This window comes from Anabrus simplex, chromosome 6, assembly GCF_040414725.1.
Source record: "Anabrus simplex isolate iqAnaSimp1 chromosome 6, ASM4041472v1, whole genome shotgun sequence".
Lineage (NCBI taxonomy): Eukaryota > Metazoa > Arthropoda > Insecta > Orthoptera > Tettigoniidae > Anabrus > Anabrus simplex.
In genome coordinates this window covers 263,131,343-263,150,357 of record NC_090270.1, presented here as the reverse complement: position 1 = coordinate 263,150,357, position 19,015 = coordinate 263,131,343, and positions in this window count along the sequence as shown.

Sequence of the window (19,015 nt, the reverse complement as noted above, 5' to 3'; positions counted from 1 at the left end):
TTAATGTTAGTTTAACTGACGCGGCATTTTTTATTAATTAGTCTAGTAATGTACGTAAGTCTACCCCTTAAACCCGTTCTTTTCACATTTTTGCTAGTGGCTTTACGTCGCACCGTCTTATGGAGACGATGGGATTAGAAAGGCCTCGGAGTTGGAAGGAAGCGGCGATGGCCTTAATTAAAGTACAGCCCAAGCATTTTCCTGGTGTGAAAATGGGAAACCACGGAAAACCATATTCAGAGCTGCCGACAGTGGGAAACCAGTTCCTTGATATGGGGTTGGAAATGAGGTGAGACGAATTAATATGACATGTTCTTAAGGCCGGATGCCCTTCCTGACGCTAAATTCAGTCTAGGAGCTAATGAAGGTGAAGTGAATAATGGCGAATGAAATTGAGCCAGGAAGTGGAAGGAATCGGCAGCGGACTATACATAGGAACTGCCCTGGAAAGTGAAAGTGAACATGGGGAAACAAAATATTCTCGGGACAGCTGACGATGAGATTAGAACCCACTCACCTCCCGAATGCAGAGTTGTATAGAGTTAGTAAGTGTGGACACACTTCTCGGTATTTAGGTGAATTAATAATAACGATCATCATAACCATGATCATAAAATCGTGTGACCTCAGCTGCAGCTTGCGGGCATGTTTTACACTTGACGCCATCTACGTTTCGATTTTCCATATCGCATCTGGTCGATCTATAGCTGAGTTTTAATTAGTTTAGTTAGGTAAACACCAAATGAATCAGCACACATATGCTATCACAGAATGCCGAATGAATGTCTTCCCGCCTGTCAAAAAATACGACTATCTTTGTCGGGTTTGAACCCGCAAGCTTCGGAACTCGAGATCAACTTTCTATCCACTGATCCACAGAAAGAATGTGGGGATTCTAAGACATTCCTTGCTTCAAATAAAGTATTGTCGGGTGACTGAAATGCAAGCAAGTGAAAAATACCGCTAACTATCATCCCAGTTGAACGGTTGAGCTACAGGTCGCAGGGCTCCGCGCAGATTGTGGTGATATACGTGAACGACGCGGCCCACAGTCTGGTATTGACGACCTCGTTAGCTGGAACCCACAACTTAACTTTATTATTCTTGTGAATAACGAGTTGTCACGTTCTGCAGCCGGAGACCTTCGTCGTTAATTGAAACACAGTAACAAGGATCGTGATTATAAACAGATCTAGTCCCTACCTATTCAAATGAGTTCTGATTAGAAATGACCAGTGATCCGTGCCTAGTTCACACGTGGGAGATTGTTCAGGTCACGTACTCCACATTTCTAGTATAGGAGAAGCTCCCCCCCCCCATCACCATCATCATCAATGTCATAATCATCATCTTACTAATTTGTAAGAATAGACAATCTGACCTATAACAAAGATTGTGTTTAAGTTTAAATGAGGGCCAATAGCCTTAACTTAACCACTTCCAAATGTATGAATAAATAAATAAATAAATAAATAAATAAATAAATAAATAAATAAATAAATAAATAAATAAATAAATAAATAAATAAATAAATAAATAAATAAATAAAATGTTTAGGCCTGTATTCTTTCTTCCTTTTTCTTTCTTTCTTTCTTTCTTTCTTTCTTTCTTTCTTTCTTTCTTTCTTTCTTAATCCGTTTACCCTCCAGGGTTGAGTTTTCCCTGGGACCCAGTGAGGAATTCCACCTCTACCGCCACAAGGTCAGTGTCCTGGAACGTGAGACTTTGTGTTGGATGATACAACTGAGAAGGAGGACCAGTATCTCGCCCAGGCGGTCTCACCTGGTATGCTGAACAAGGGCCTTGTGCGGGTTGGAAAGATATGAAGCGATAGACAAAGAAGGGGGAAGGAAGCGGCCGTGGCCTTAACTTAGGTACTCCACCCTACCCGCGTCCAGGTAGGCATTTGGATAAAGTCCCGGTAGCTTCGCAGGTTAAAACATATCATTTAAATGTTAGAATATTGCAGGTTCCGCTGAAGAGTGAAAGCATGTCCACTAAATATCATTCAATTCCTAAACTCTGCCGGTGGACGTCTCCATTTGACATATAACAAGTTTAAGTCCTAAGATCAATTATTATAATACCTTACTGCTACGCATCTAAAACTACTTCAAAATAATAACTCAAAAATAATTCCTACACTAATTTATTAGCACACTAATCGTGGCGAAAAGAGAATAAGATTGAATTGTAATTCGTAGAGAAAAGAAAATGGATATTTGATAATCAATTAACACATATATACATTGCTTTGTGTTGACAACATAGCTGAAATGGGGTCTTCTCTGCTTATACACACATTAGTTGCCAATAATCACTTCACTCAATCAATTAAAACCATCACATGACTTCCAAACTTGTGATTCAGCTCACCTAACGAAAAGTTAAAGTTTAACCATGTCAACAACATGCAAATGGAAAATTTAATATTCTAAATTGATTAATATCCAAATAAAATTCATAATTGATCATGGGGTTTTTCCTTATACAAGGTATTTATCTTTATTTATTTAGCTATGGGGCATTTTTTTATCTTTGGGTCATCATATGTAACTTATGAGATGCGAGATATTCAATAAGCGTCCTTACTGTGGCTAATAATTGTTGCCAAACCCTAAAATATCAGTATAATTAAAAATAATAACTAAACACTGCTATATCAACTCGGTCACGACAGTGGCAATCATATATAGGTCAATAAAAACCTTAGATAAAATAATCCATGAATATATATACTGAGAAATTGTGTCAGTTATTTATATATGCCCTACCATCAGTCATAAATAATCTTATTTCATATACCGCTGTGCCAATAATTCAATGTAATCTAATTTATCAATCTACTGTTTGCTTGGGGGATATTAATTCTCTGTAGGACGATAATTCTTAATATATTTCCCTACATCTACACCAATAAGCATATGAAGTCATTATTAGCCTCAGTGTCTAGTTGCAAACATTAATCTGTATTTTATCATATACATATTAAAAGCTCCTTCAGCTCCATCACCTTCACCAACAACAGCATAATCACTATCTTATTAATTTGCAAGTATAGACAATCTCCCTATAAAAATAATGTGGTTAAGTGTAAGGGAGCGCCAACAGCCTTAACTTCACTACTTTCAAATGTATAAATAAATAAATAAATAAATAAATAAATAAATAAATAAATAAATAAATGAACATTTGGCAGTAATCTGTCATTTTCCAATGATAAACTAATATAGTGTTTTCTATTTTTAGAAAAAAAGCACTGAGTATATATATATGTGAGTGTGTAAAACCTATCTATAAAAATATGAAGAAAAATAAACTGTGCACCAAAAGTTCAGAAATCAGCGACGTCGAATGCATTTCTTGTCGCCCAAGCAGCTCATTCTCCATACATGTCGCAGGAGAGAGATGGCATTCTAGCTAACAAGCTGTAGTCTACACTTTACGACAGCCACACAAAACAGAATCCTTTAAAATATGCCCACTTTTGCATATTGATCTTACACCTAGTAACGCCCGAGGACAGCCTATTTAAATATCTCCAAGTCATCCAGTACTCCATATGTCCAGCTGATAATAAATAAATAATAAATAATTTTTCACAAGATGTTTTCTATTCTCCAAGATGCTCAACCCTAGTTCGACACAAAATGAGTCTTGCTTGCTATTCTGTTCCTTCAAATTTCTGTATATTGAACTACGCAGCTGTGCGTCTGCAATGTTTAGAGATTGTTTTTTGCGTATAAGGACATCTAATCGTCAATAAAACTTACAATATTCCCTGCAAACATGGAAACATATCTTGGTAAATTATATTTCATGGCTTGATTTCCTTGAGAATCATATCAGTAACTAATTTGATTCCATGAAAGGTGCAATTTTAATTAAATTATTCTTCTAAAACTATTTTGAGTAAGTAGGGACAATATATCCGGTCTAGAAAGCCAAGAATAACGGCCGAGAGGATTCGTCGTGCTGACCACACGACACCTCGCAATCTGCAGGCCTTCGGGCTGAGCAGCGGTCGCTTGGTAGGCCAAGGCCCTTCAAGGGCTGTAGTGCCATGGGGTTTGGTTTGGTTTTAGGAACGATATATAACTCCGAATGCAAATTTGTAATTGCATATTTAGCATATATTCTTTCTTTCTTTCTTTCTTTCTTTCTTTCTTTCTTTCTTTCTTTCTGTCTTTCTTTCTTTTATTTCTTTCTTTCTTTCTTTCTTCACCCATTTACCTTCCGGGGTTGGTTTTTCCATCTGATTCAGCGAGGGATCCCATCTCTACCGCTTCAAGGGCAGTGTCCTAGAGCGTGAAACTTTGGGTCCGTGATAAAACTGGGGAGGAATACCAGTACCCAGCCCAATTGGCCTCACCTGCTATGCTGAACAGGGACCTTGTGGGGGGAATAGACAATGAAGAGACCGTGGCCTTAAGTTAGATACCATCCCGGCATTTGCCTGTAGAGAAGTATGAAACCACGGAAAACCACTTCGTGGATAGCTGAAGGCGGAATCGAACCCTCCCCCTCTCCCTCAGCTCAGTTGACCTCCTAAGTGGATTTCATTCCAGTCCTCGTAAAACTACTAAAATTTCTTGACAGAGCCGAGAATCAAACTTGGGCCTCCGGAGGTGACAGCTAATCACACTAACCACTACACCACAGAAGCGGACAGCATATATATTGAGGTATTTTATTGCATATTTTAGGACAATATTACATAAAATTCCGAACTCTGGTTATACAAGTATAAGTTCTTTAGTATCTCCACAGAGACACAGCTGTAATTATGTATTTAAAACATTTCATTCGTCTAGCTCAGCCTTCTAGAAGGGTGCACTCGTCGCAGCTCCATTGCTACGTTTCTGTTGCTTACTGCTGTTTCTCCTCTTGTATGTACCCCTCTTAACCTACAATATATGTGCTTACACATGCAATACAAAGAATGCACTAAACCAAGATATGCAAAACTCATGTTAACATTGCAACTGGGATATTTTACTGCCATGACCAACTAACTAGGCTAAGTCATTATTTTAAAACTAGAACAATATTTTGGCACCTTCCACAATGTCGTACATATCTACGATAAACAGTAATTTCAATTAAAAAGCTGCATTGCATTGGGTGATACACACAGCCTTATAAGCCGACTTTCTCACCATGTTACGCACTAACTTCTCCTGTGAGATTACCTCAGCCCATCTCGTGGTAAGCTTCCTACTTTAAAGTTGATATTTTTTTAAAGTGTGAATTCTTTGCTCGTTACTGCGTTCTTGTAGCATCGTCCCACTTAACTGGCGGTAAAATTGTGGAGCAAAGCTCTTCCGTCTGAGCGCCCAGCTGAGAGCATGTAAAGTGGAGTGGCCGGAACTACCAGGGCTTCCCTTTGTGACGTCACTGTTTCTGACGAGCACACGAGATACCCAAAGGCTGCCTGCGCAGGAAATAAACAAGTAAAGAAGCGTCTTCCGGCTATACTACAGTAGCCTCCAATCCTCACGTTGGTGGGTTCATCAGATCCGGCCAGTTGTTCCTGCAACATGAACTAAGCTGTATTTCACCTCGGTCATAAATCCAGTCCTGCGAAAGAAAATTATTCCGCGGATAGCTTTGGTAGCTAAAATTCGTTTAAATCTATTATATGTTTTGTCTTTCTAATGAATAATGATGAGTGAATGGTTTAAAGGTAGCCGGCCCTGTGGTGTAGGGGTAGTGTTCCTGCCGCTTAGACGGAAGCTCCTAGTTCGATTCCCGGCCTGATCAGGAATTTTTGCCCAGATCTGAGGTCTGGTTCGAGGTCCACTTAGCCAACTTGATTATAATTGAGGAGCTATCTGACGGTGAGATGGTGGCCCCGGTCTAGAAAGCCAAGAATAACGGCCGAGAGGATTCGTCGTGCTGACCACACAACACTTCATAATCTGAAGGCCTTCGAGCTGAGAAGTGGTCGCTTAATAGGGCATCAATATAATTTCTTTTCAACCATTGCAAAGAATATATCTCATAAAAGAAGCAATTTATGCTGGCTGTAGGCCTCGGAGACCTCCTCCCCACCATTTGTCCTTGTAGGATTAATCCTCTCCCTGAAGCCATGGAAGATGCTACAGTCTCCCTGCTTGACAAATTAGGGTGGCTTCTGTGAATGAACAGTTGATTACGTTCTTATATTCAGCGTGTCTTTAAATTTTAGTCTCATTTAGTCCATAATCTCCATTCGAATATGATGCAATAACCACACTCAGCTGCTCAAGCGTCCACTTTCCTTAAAAACTGATGTAGTATCACAATCATACACTGACTGACAGAGCAAATGCAACACCAAGAAGGAGTGGTTCGAAAGGGATGAAAGTTGGGGAAAAAACAGAGACGGCACGGACGAATAATTGATGTTTATTTCAAACCGATATGCAGGTTACACAATGCGCACGGCATCGACTCAGTAGGATGTAGGACCACCGCGAGCGGCGATGCACGCAGAAACACGTCGAGGTACAGAGTCAATAAGAGTGCGGATGGTGCCCTGAGGGATGGTTCTCCATTCTCTGTCAACCATTTGCCACAGTTGGTCGTCCGTACGAGGCTGGGGCAGAGTTTGCAAACGGCGTCCAATGAGATCCCACACGTGTTCGATTGGTGAGAGATCTGGAGAGTACGCTGGCCACGCAAGCATCTGTACACCTCGTAGAGAATGTTGGAAGATGCGAGCAGTGTGTGGGCGGGCATTATCCTGCTGAAACAGAGCATTGGACAGCCCCTGAAGGTACGGGAGTGCCACCGGCCGCAGCACATGCTGCACGTAGCGGTGGGCATTTAACGTGCCTTGAATACGCACTAGAGGTGACGTGGAATCATACGCAATAGCGCCCCAAACCATGATGCCGCGTTGTCTAGCGGTAGGGCGCTCCACAGTTACTGCCGGATTTGACCTTTCTCCACGCCGACGCCACACTCGTCTGCGGTGAGTATCACTGACAGAACAGAAGCGTGACTCATCGGAGAACACGACGTTCCGCCATTCCCTCATCCAAGTCGCTCTAGCCCGGCACCATGCCAGGCGTGCATGTCTATGCTGTGGAGTCAATGGTAGTCTTCTGAGCGGACGCCGGGACGGGAGTGCAGGCCTCCTTCAACCAATCGACGGGAAATTGTTCTGGTCGTTATTGGAACAGGCAGGGTGTCTTGCACATGCTGAAGAATGGCGGTTGACGTGGCGTGCGGGGCTGCCACCGCTTGGCGGCGGATGCGCCGATCCTCGCGTGCTGACGTCACTCGGGCTGCGCCTGGACCCCTCGCACGTGCCACATGTCCCTGCGCCAACCATCTTCGCCACAGGCGCTGCACCGTGGACACATCCCTATGGGTATCGGCTGCGATTTGACGAAGCGACCAACCTGCCCTTCTCAGCCCGATCACCATACCCCTCGTAAAGTTGTCTGTCTGCTGGAAATGCCTCTGTTGACAGCGGCCTGGCATTCTTAGCTATACACGTGTCCTGTGGCACACGACAACACGTTCTACAATGACTGTCGGCTGAGAAATCACGGTACGAAGTGGGCCATTCGCCAACGCCGTGTCCCATTTATCGTTCGCTACGTGCGCAGCACAGCGGCGCATTTCACATCATAAGCACACCTCAGTGACGTCAGTCTACCCTGCAATTGGCATAAAGTTCTGACCACTCCTTCTTGGTGTTGCATTTGCTCTGTCAGTCAGTGTATATCTTCCATAATTAACGTTTCCGAAATAGTACCGATATAATTTAGGATACAAAAGTTGATATAATTTATGAACCTTCGCCATTTTATCTTCGTCAGATTCTAGAAGATAAACCAGCTCCTACTCATGTCACTAGCTAAGTTAGAATTAGGGAATATTAATGCAGTTAAAGTTCATTAGTACACAGTATTTATTTAACATACCTATGGCTTTCACTGCCGGGAATGTCCAAGGACATGTTCGGCTCACCTTGTGCAGGTCTTTGACTCCCATGGATAAGCTGTGCGACTGGGTGTGAGATAATTAGGATGATGATGATGATGATGATGATGATGAGCTAGAGAGAAGATGAAACCCGGTATCGGCACACAGCCTACTTCTATCGAATAACATGGAAAATGTAACAACAAAACAAAAAGTTACAATGCTGAGGAAGATATAAAAATGGTTAATACGGAAGAAACACTTATAAATACTGGTAATAGAAAACTACAATAGTAGCGTACATTTCCAACTATGTGACTTTCTGTTACAGGTATGTTAAATAGTTTTGTTATTTTTATTTTTCTACTTCTCCTATGGATCTTCCACTGTTTGTATCTTGTTAGGGACTTACGATTTTTTTTTATTATTATTATTTTGCGTTATGGTTATCTGTGGAAAGCGATATAACTTATTTAGCTGAAGTTGATTTTGCTTCTCCCAAAATCTCTACGTCTGGCACTGAAACTTTTCCTTCGTTCTTCAGCACATGATTTATTGGTCCTGGTATTCAGTTTCACAACAAAATGACGATTCGACTGCATTTTTGAATTGGAATAGATCTTGAATAATTTCCTATGGGTTTCTAATTTCCTGAAGGTCATTTTCTATTTCACTAAGCCAGTTATTTTTTATTTTCACTCAGAGAGCAAGATTGAGGATCCTTTTTGAGAGCCTGTCATTGTTCATTCTGAGAATGCGGCCTTAAAACTTTTCCTGATGGTGTCGGTGATCTTTCCAGAATGCTGACAAAGCCCCCGAGACTTCCGTTTCATTCAAGATTCCTTCTGAGTTCCTCAATATTTTCTGTTGTGATTATTGGGATTTGATTATTTGGACTCGGAAGACGGCGATGAATTGTGTATGTAAAGTATTTATTCAATTGTTTGTTTTGGTTTCTCCTCAGTATGTAAATTTTGGAATTGTTTGATTGGTTTCAAGTTAATATGATTTTAAGATTATTTGATTGTAATGGTAATTCTGGTGCATACTGTACCACACGCGCCACATCGGCGTGGGTGATTTCCGGTTTCGTAAAGTTGCACCAATTTAGAAATTTCTCAAGGCTTCCTAAATGTTCTTTGTCAGCACTATTTTTTCTGCGCTCCTATTGGAGAAAATAAAAGGAAATGTGATTGGTAGGTGAAGGAAAACATCGTACGCTCATTGGCCGTGGTAAGATTTCATAATTTCCGGGGAGAAGCGTTGTCGCTGGAGCCTTGCTCTGCGAGGGCGTCTTTTCTGTTTGACCACTGAAGGGAACGGTCACCTTCCAAGGTACGGGTCTTCTTGGCCCCGCCATCCGGTAAGCACTTGATTTTTTTAACCTTTCAGGTATACAGTTTCAGATGTAGTGTTTCACTTAATTTAACTTGCCGGAGCGTACCCGTGTTTCCTTCTGCTTCCAAATGTTATCATTATGACTTAGCCGTTTCGGTAAGTCACCTCACTTTGTTAAGAGATAGTTCCCGTTTGTTGTTTTGTCAATTAAATGTTATACGCCTTTCGAAGTAATCTTTATAAGTAATATTTTCCTCGGGACTGTCTCATTCATTCCGCTTCATCGTGGAATATTCATCTTTAGGTCGGGTACCCTTTCTCAGAAGTGTTTTTGAGGGGGCTACCTACTGAAGATGCTCTGCTCCATGATTATACGTAAATATTTTTCTCCTTAGATGTACCTCTTCACTTTAGTATAACGTTACCTTCCTTTTATTTATTTCAAACTGTTTTGGGTTTTTGAAGGTAACGCCACGACAGTGGAACGTCATGTGTGATGTTCCGGTGTAAAAGAAATTTAATAACTAAATGCTACCCTCATGGTAAACTGTAAATTGTAATGGTTGTTGAAATAATGCCGTCAAAATTTTAATGGTATATTGGCTATTCCTTTATATATGAAATTGCAGCTAAATTGTTAAGTAAAGTTTAGGATTACATTGACTTCGCTTCTTCAGTATTACCAATACCTTCCACCGCCTGGATATGGATCCCAGCCGCTTCCCGGTTATCCTTTCTTAACAGTCATGTTGGTTAACCTGTTTGTTTTATTTTTTTGTGATTTATGTACTTGCAAATTTAGTTTCGCACATGTTGACATGCCTAGTGTAGTGTACTTTTGGTAAATGCACAAGGGTAGCAAACATTTTATCTTCATTAAACCTATTAATTGTAACCTTACCCTTTGGAGAGGTTACATTTTCCTCTCATGTTTCTCCATGTTTTAATAAGTGATCTGCTTCCAATGATAAGGTTTCCGAGGCACATATTGCTTCATGTGTGATAACTGAGTTTTAATGTCGTAAACTGGTTTCCAGGATACTGATTTTCTTGTTATAGGGCTTGTCTGTACTAGGTGAGTCTATAGGTCTTCTGTAATTTTGAGATCCTGCCCTTACTTGCATCATGATTCAAGCCTAATGGCTGAATTACTTCTCCTAAGTACCTGAACTTATTTACTTGAATAATTTTGCTGAAATTAGTCGTTAATGCTTTCCTATCATGATAAGAAGTAGATCCTGCCATGTACTGAATATTTCATACGATTATTATTATTATTATTATTGTTATTATTATTGCCCTTAAAATTTGCTCCATGTCGTCTTCTAATACTTACTATTCTCGCGCTTCAAACGTAGGAGGAAATTACCTACTTTAACAACTTTTTGGAATATTTGCAAGTTTGCTTTGGGATTATTTCCTAAATAACTGAAGCCTTTTTTTAAGGTAAAGGAGCTTTATTGCTACGATGTGGATTCATACCCTAGTTTAACATGAGATAATGCTTGGATTCCGGAAGACCAATATTCCTCATTAGGTAACTGAGGAACAAGGATGTAGCAAAAGGTCGTGTTAGTGGATTATGTGGAACGATTCCGTAGTCCCCCATTTTCAAGTCAGGACTAGGTCTATATTAAATCAATGCCAACTACCTTATCAGCGCTGACCGTTTCCTATCTCAGCGTCGCCAAAGTCGATTTTGTACTCTAATAGTGCGACGTTAAAAAGCTCACAAGAATCGACAATGCAGTGTGATTTTGATAGGTGGTGGTGATTGGTGATTATTGTTATAAGAGGAACATAACTGGGTATTCATCTTCTCTCAGTACTAATATGTTTAACAAGCGTGTTGGCTACGGGGTTTGGGACATGTAACTGCGAGCTTGCATTCGGGAAGTAGTGAGTTCAAACCTCACAGTGGGCAGTTGTAAAGACCCATCAGATGGACATAGAACCATTAGCAGAGTCATATGCCCTCATCCCATAAAAGGTTTGGAATTGACTCCAGGCTTTTGGCACTGACTAACTACCATATAGACTTGACGCCTTAATAACTATGGCTACCACGTGGACAGTAAACAGTAACTTCCTTACAAAGTTACACTTCAAACAAAATTTTTATTTAGACATTTTACCCGTTCTCATTTAATAAATATATGCAAAATGAACGTCCTCTTTTCGTGAAATTTCATGTTCTGTTTTGTAGAGTGTTTATCTGAACAAAACGTAGGTGTCACATCGCATGTACTTTAAAACTATAATCAGTTGAAACATGTGCGGGTGAGACGAGCGGAACAATTCATCGCGCTTGGCATGAAACGCCTCGCAGTTATTTACAGTGCACACAGAGTTCTCTGTGTAATTAGCACGGGAAATGGCGCAGTTTTCAGCTGCATAATATCGTAATACGCAGTCACACGAAGCTTCAGTCCGTTTGTTATTCGGCAACGAATTCTTTTTATAGTGCTAATCCCAGAGAATTTCTTCAGCAGAATCCTAATTTCAGACTACAGATGTTCTCCACAAGTAAATATAATGGCCATAGGATACAAATTACCACTTCTAATATTGATTAATTAATTAATTAATGTTGAAAACATAGCAGACAAAGTAGGGATCCCCATACTACAAAAAAACGTAAAATAAAGCAATTTCCTCAATTGTGCCGAAAGTTGAAGGGATAAAGGGCCCGGTTATGTTTCAAATTGTGAGTCATGGATAGCTGTATCAAAGTAAAAAAAACAAATTTTGAAAATCACTTCCGCCTAAGTACAGTTCCGGAAAAACAGCTTACAGTCGCTTGTTTCTTTACGTGCTTTCTTTTTTATTCAAATCCTAGCCAAATTAACTTACTTTCATAATTCTCTCTGTAATATGTTCCTTGCTTCAACATCCTCAGGATTTTAATTTTTTTTTTTTTTTTTTTTTTGTAAAATGTCCACACCGGATATATAGATATAACGGCTTCAGTGAAACTCTGCATTGACTCACATAAGCGCTCGTAGTGGTAGAAAAAGGAAAACTGCTAATCTAATCGACGGGATACCGATGATTAATTACTGCGTTGATGGAGTGAAAGTTCCCTTTGGGGATCATTGTGAGTACCTAGGTCTTAATATAAGGAAAGATCTTCATTGGGGTAATCACATAAATATGATTGTAAATAAATGGTATAGATCTCTGTACATCGTTATGAGGGTATTTAGGGGTTGTAGTAAGGATGTAAAGGAGAGGGCATATAAGTCTCTGGTGAGACCCCAACTGGAGTATGGGACCCTCACCAGGATTACTTGCTTCAAGAACTGGAAAAAAATAAAAATAAAAGCAGCTCAATCTCTTCTGCGTGATTTCCGACAGAGGAGTAGAGTTACAAAAATATTGCAAAATTTGGGCTGGGAAGACTTGGGGAAAGGAGACGAGCTGCTCGTTTAAGTGGCATGTCCCGAGCTGTCAGTGGAGAGATGGCGTTGAATGACATCAGTAGACGAATAAGTTTGAGTGGTGTCTTTAAAAATAGGAGAGATCACAATATTAAGATAAAGTTGGAATTCAAGAGGACAAATTGGGGCAAATATTCGTTTATAGGAAGGGGAGTTGGGGATTGGAATAACTTACCAAGGGAGATGTTCAATGAATTTCCAATTTCTTTTCAATCATTTAAGAAAATGCTAGGAAAACAACAGGTAGGGAATCTGCCACCTGGGCGAATGCAGATCAGTAGTGATTGATTTAAATAAAGGATTGTCATTTTTAGGAATAAATAAAGAACATATTATAATATTTTATTATATTTTATTTACCTAGAATTCGTAGCTCATTTATTTAGAATATTTTCAATATTGAGTTGCTTGCCTGAAGGGATATTTATTTATTTATTTATTTATTTATTTATTTATTTATTTATTTATTTATTTATTTATTTATTTATTTATTTATTTATTTATTTATTCTTTCAGTTTGGTCGAATATGGAGCATGTTCATTCGAATTCAGCTTCATTCTTTTTAGGCTTTAATCCTCGTCCCGTACTCCTCCATTCCTTTGCTCTGCAATCTGCTACTTCCTTCTGTCCAACGCACTTGGGAACGGACTGTAACCCTTTTTGAAACCTTTTCGTGGCCTTGACCCTCGACTTGTAAGCATCCCTGTTGCTGATATCCATTCCTTGTATTTCCATTTCTTCGAGGACCTTCTTCACCTCCTGCTACCAGTGCACAGTAGTTTTCCTGCTCTCAAAAATCGTATTATCTGATTGATCAATCTTCCCGGGTTCATACTTCTGGATGGTATCTGAGATCTAATCCATCTTGAGATATAATTATTGGTTTCTTTCTGAATGATCTATCCTCTATTCTTTGGAATCCCAGTATCTTCCTCAGAAACTTTCTCTCCACAAGTTCCAACTTCTTGACCAATCCTGTTTTTATCAGTTTCAAACATTTAACTGCATAAAAGCTTCTAGGCGGATAGCTGTCTGGTAGTGTCTGAGTTTTGCATTGATCGAGATCTTCTTCTTATTGCTGTACGTGTTCGTAGTTAGTTTATATGCCAAGTTTATCTTGTTGATTCTGGATAACAGTACCTCCCGTTTTGATAGGTTATAGTCTATCCACTCTCCCAAATATTTTAATTTCTCCACTTTCTCAATACTTTCTTTTACAATTGTCAACCATCTGGGGGCTGTTTCGATGTTTGTCATGCATTGTAACTTCTCTAGGGAGATCCGTAAGCCTGCCTTTCTTGCTTCTTCCTGGAGATGGACAATTTGATTTCTTACCTATTCTATTGAGTCAGACAGGACCACAATGTCAGCCGAAAAGTCTGAACAGGCAACTCCAATTCTTTTGTTCTTGCATCCCATTTGTACAACGCCTATTCCTTGCATTTCGTGGCACCACTCACTAACTACTTTGTCAAGAACACAACTTAATAAAAGTGGAGATAGACCATCTCCCTGTGAGACCCCTATTTGAATCCCAAAAGATTCCGATAGTATCCCTCTGTACTCGACCTTGGATATTGTGCATGTTTTATGATTTCTCTTGTCTTCCTATCTCGACCCATTTCTTCTAGAATATGGACCATTGTTTCCCTTTCTACGGAATCATATGCCTTCTTGAAGTCTACAAATGTGAGCACAAATTTCTTGTTTCTCTGTTTCTAGTATGTAATGATCAAATTTAGTTTCAGAATCTGTTCCGCACACCATCTTCCCTTTCTAAAATCTCCTTGATATTCAACAATTGTGGCTTCAGTTGTTTTTCCTGTTCTATGTATCAGTGCCTTTGAAAAGATCGTATACGTCTCTGGTAGTAGCGATATTCCCCTGTAATTGTTAACATCTGTCTTCTCTTCTTTCTTGTGAAGCGTGTGTAACAATGCTGATGTCGATCCATCTGGCAGATCACCTTCATCCCAAATGTTGTTCAGAATTCTTGTCAGTTTCATCGCTCTATCATTGTCATATATCCAAAGGTCCGCAATAACCCTAACTTCTCCAGGTGCTTTATTGCTCTTCAAGGTCTTGATGATGATCCTGACTTCTTCCAGAGTCGCAGGTTCTGAGTCCGGTTTTGGTTCTTTGTGATTTTATTCAAATTTCTGGGACTGTGGCTCACAATTAAGGAGTTTTACAAAGTAGTCTGCTAGGATCTGACAGCTCTCCACATCATTGTGGGCTACTTTTCCTTCTTAGTTTCTGAAGTTTAGACTTGGTGGATCATATCTACTCTAGGTGCACCTGAATATTTTATAGAATCGCGGGTGTTATTTTTCTGAAAGACCAGTTTATTTATTTATTAACCTAATAGTTTGAACCCTATTTTACACGATTATATTAGGGTTATAGTTTTGACAAGTTAATTAATTATTGGTACTTGACACAAATTTAACAAAATAAATTATTGAAGATGTGTTGAATGAACTTAAGGAACTGTTAGCAGCGAGATTTTCTAAACAGATGGTATAATGGTTTCGAGAGTTCCACATTGCAATAGTTTGGGTGACACTCAATATCGAATCTTGTCCCTCGAAATATGGCAAAATCGCACAGTAAATAGTCCACTGTTTGAGATTATCCACAAAAATACAAGTATTCCTCTGCAATATTAATTTTAAAGCGTCCAAAGCAGCAGTGAAACTTTCCATGGCCGGAGAGAATGAAAAGAATGAATTCTGGCACTGGAGTCCGCTACACACGTCGGGAAAAAGTAATTCTATTGTGACAGACCCCTTTGTACTTGATGACCAGAGTTTGTTTCTTTGACTTATCACCGGTAGATATGTTTGGGCTTTTGCGTAGCTTGGGGAGTGATTTGCTGTAGGTAATTGTATGAGGAGGCTGCTTTTGCGAGGATGTCTGCCTTTGCGTTTCCAGGAGAAGCGGTGTGTCCTCCGATCCAGGAAGGACAGACGTGGGGGCACTGCTGTGCTGTAGATCTTACAGTAGAATACAGTGGGTTGACATTGTGCTTGTCTTCAATGGAGCCTGCGAGTCACTACGTTGTTGTGTTCGCACCACTCCACAGCAGACTTGATGGATCAGAGCGAAGTACTGAGCAGTTAGATGACAGTTTATACTGGGATGAAAACACTTCACTCTTGTTCTCGTAGACAACGAATGTGCATCCAACTTATCAGATTCAGTGATAGTAGTGTGTGAGAGCCGTCTGTATCAATGTAGTAGTCTTGGTTGACTTCAACGTAGCATATACAGAGTGGTCGTAAACAATGTGAACCGGATATATCAGCATTAAGGCGTTCGCCATACTAATAATAATAATTTCGTGTGGCTATTTCTATCCGACTGCAGCCATTGTAAGGCAGACCCTCCAATGAGGGTGGGCAGCATCTGCCATGTGTTATTGTGTTTAGAGGGTAGTGTTACGTGTGGTGTGTAAAGGTGCGTCCACACCAAGATGTTTTCGTTAACGTTGTTAATAAACAAAATAGCGTGTTCATCAACTTTTCGAGCATGTTGATAAACAAAATTTCCTTAACTTTTGTGAATGAAACTTTTCATTAACATTTCGTGTTCTCGTTAACTTTTCGGTTCGCACATGCACAAAGACGCAATTAGAACACGCAAATTAGTGGCGCGGAATATAAAACTTTTTTATTTTTTCGAAATCGTCTGTCGAATCGCAAGCAACTCGTATACACCATACAAATACATAAGTGAAGTGTAGGAATGTTTCTCTTACATGATCCTTGGTAGGAGTCACCAGTCGCCAGGAAACTTCAAGTTATACTTAGCCTAACATTAATGGAGATGACATTCCCATAATTTGTATCATTTCTTGCAATTTCAGGCCCAATTACTGTCAACAAGAACTGAAAGTCTTGTGGGGACATTCTCAGAAAGTTTTGAAAGCCTGCTACATCATGAATTCAAAGTTCTGACATAGGCCTAAGTGTCCTCTCCAAACTTAATTCTAAATGCTTTTCCAATATATATTTTTTGTCACACTTTGTGTCTGCGCTTTTTTCTAACCGCACTCATTAAAATAATGAAAGCTGCAGATGTAAGTACGAGTATTTTCTTCTTCCTGACCCTATCAATTGTAACCTCACAAACAGATATTTTGGTGTGCACACATTGTTAAAGAGGTTGGTTAACAAAAGTTTATAAACATCTTGAGAAATGTTTTCGTTAACATTGTTTATTAACTTTGGTGTGGACTAACCATTAGTTGCAGGGATGTTGGGGACAGTGCAAACACCCAGCTCCCGGGCCACTGGAATTAACCAATGAAGGTTTCCGGCTTGGGATCGAACCCGGTACCCTCTGAGCCGAAGGCCAGTACGCGGGCCACTCAACCAATCTGTCGGACTGTCATATTAATAAATAATTGGAAGAAAATAATTAGATATCTCGCGCTTTTATCAATTTATCAGCTGCGGAAGTTAGCCAATCAGATCGCTTCGTAGTATAATTCAAATGATTCTTATGAGGCGGTGTTGCTAAATCTGCGCGTGCCTTATGACCGGCTTGAGAGCGCCAATAGAAGACATAATCTTCTCCATGGGAGCGACTTGAACAAGTACCTCCCTGCTGATAGGCTCGGCCCATAGCAAGCACACTACGGTGGCATTGGCTGGAAACCTTCGTGTGTTAGTGTTTGATCCTAATTTCTCGGCATGGCTCTCAAGCCCGACCAAGCAAAGTGCAGATTTATCAACACCGCCTCATAAAGCCCATTTGAATTCGCCCGCAAAGCGATCTGATTGGCTAACTTCAGCAGGTGATATAAAATAACAACGGCGCCTGTCAGTGTGACCAACACTCTAACGCCCATATACTCGGTTCAGTTGTTTCCGATCACCCTGTATAATCCGTGTTTGTTAAATGCATGCCTCTGTACTTAAAAAATTATTGTAGTGAAGCAGAACAGTTATGTACAACACGCATATCTGATGAAAATATCGTCGCTGCCGGGACAAAACCTCCTATGTGAAATATTTTAGCTTAGAACTTTGGCCCGTAAGGTTCTGTGAACTAAGGTTCAATATTGTCTGAATATTGTCACGGAATTCTCGCTCTTCATAGCGAATGTGCTGCGGGTCAGTATATCTCCAAAAATATTTTCACATAGGAGGTTTTGTCCCGGCAACGACGATATGTAACAACAAAGCCATCATTTTGTTTGACTAGAAAACCTATCAAGATCAAACTTTCAAACAAAAGTTACTTAAAATATAACTCCGAATATTTTAATTAATTTCGATTGGGATCGAGCCCAAATGAAATAATTTTCCGGAACTGCTGACCATATCGTCCCCGTTCTGCCAAAACGGCGAATGTAACAATGCTCTTCCTATCCATTATTTCCCTTAAGACTGGTCACGCCTCCCAGCTATATACTGACATGCGGTCCATCAGAACAATTTCCTTTGAGTTCATTTTCCTATGTGGCTCTGTAAAGGAAAATGAACCTTAAATACATCACTCTCTAGGAGTGGGTAAATGTCATGCAAACATACATTCCTTCAGTATGCTACAGTAAGTTTCATTTTCTTTTATACAGTGCAGTCACATTCGCCGTTTTGGCAGAACAGGGACGATATTAACTCAGTTATTGTGACTGTGGTTGTTGGTATGACGTTAACATCACTCTGTTCATTCGATCAAATACTCTCCTTGCCCTCTCAGCAAGTTTTTGTCAAGCCTGGCCCTTAACACAGTGTTTAGTGTGTTATATTAAAACTATACAAAAAATATTTAAACTACGTTTTTCCTTTCCACAACCCTTGTAAAGTAAGGGTACTTTAACTAGTCAGATATATAAAAATTATCTGTTCTTATTACCTCTACGATTTGTTGTCATCAGACCCATCAAGTGCTGTAACTGTTAATAATGTATTGCTTAGAAGTATGGAAAATACTTCTTACCACATGAAAGACTTCTGATAAAGTACATTGCAATAAAAATTACCTCTCTAAACTCTTTGCAACTAGTCACAGACCGGGTATAATTTACCTTGGCTTTAAGCTATCATTATTCAACACAAAACCAATCAGAAATTAAGAATACAAAATCTAAATCAAATATAGGAAAAAATTGGTGTGTTCGGTGAATATATGTATAAGTAGTTCTATATAGTCTAAGTATATAAGTGGTTACTTATTTAATGTTTGTAGTTAGTTATTTATCAGTATAATTCTGTTAAAAGTTAAGCGTAGGAGAGGAACTGCTGTCCATAACTTTGCCAGAATAAATAAATTATAATTTACCTATTTATTTATTTATTTATTTATT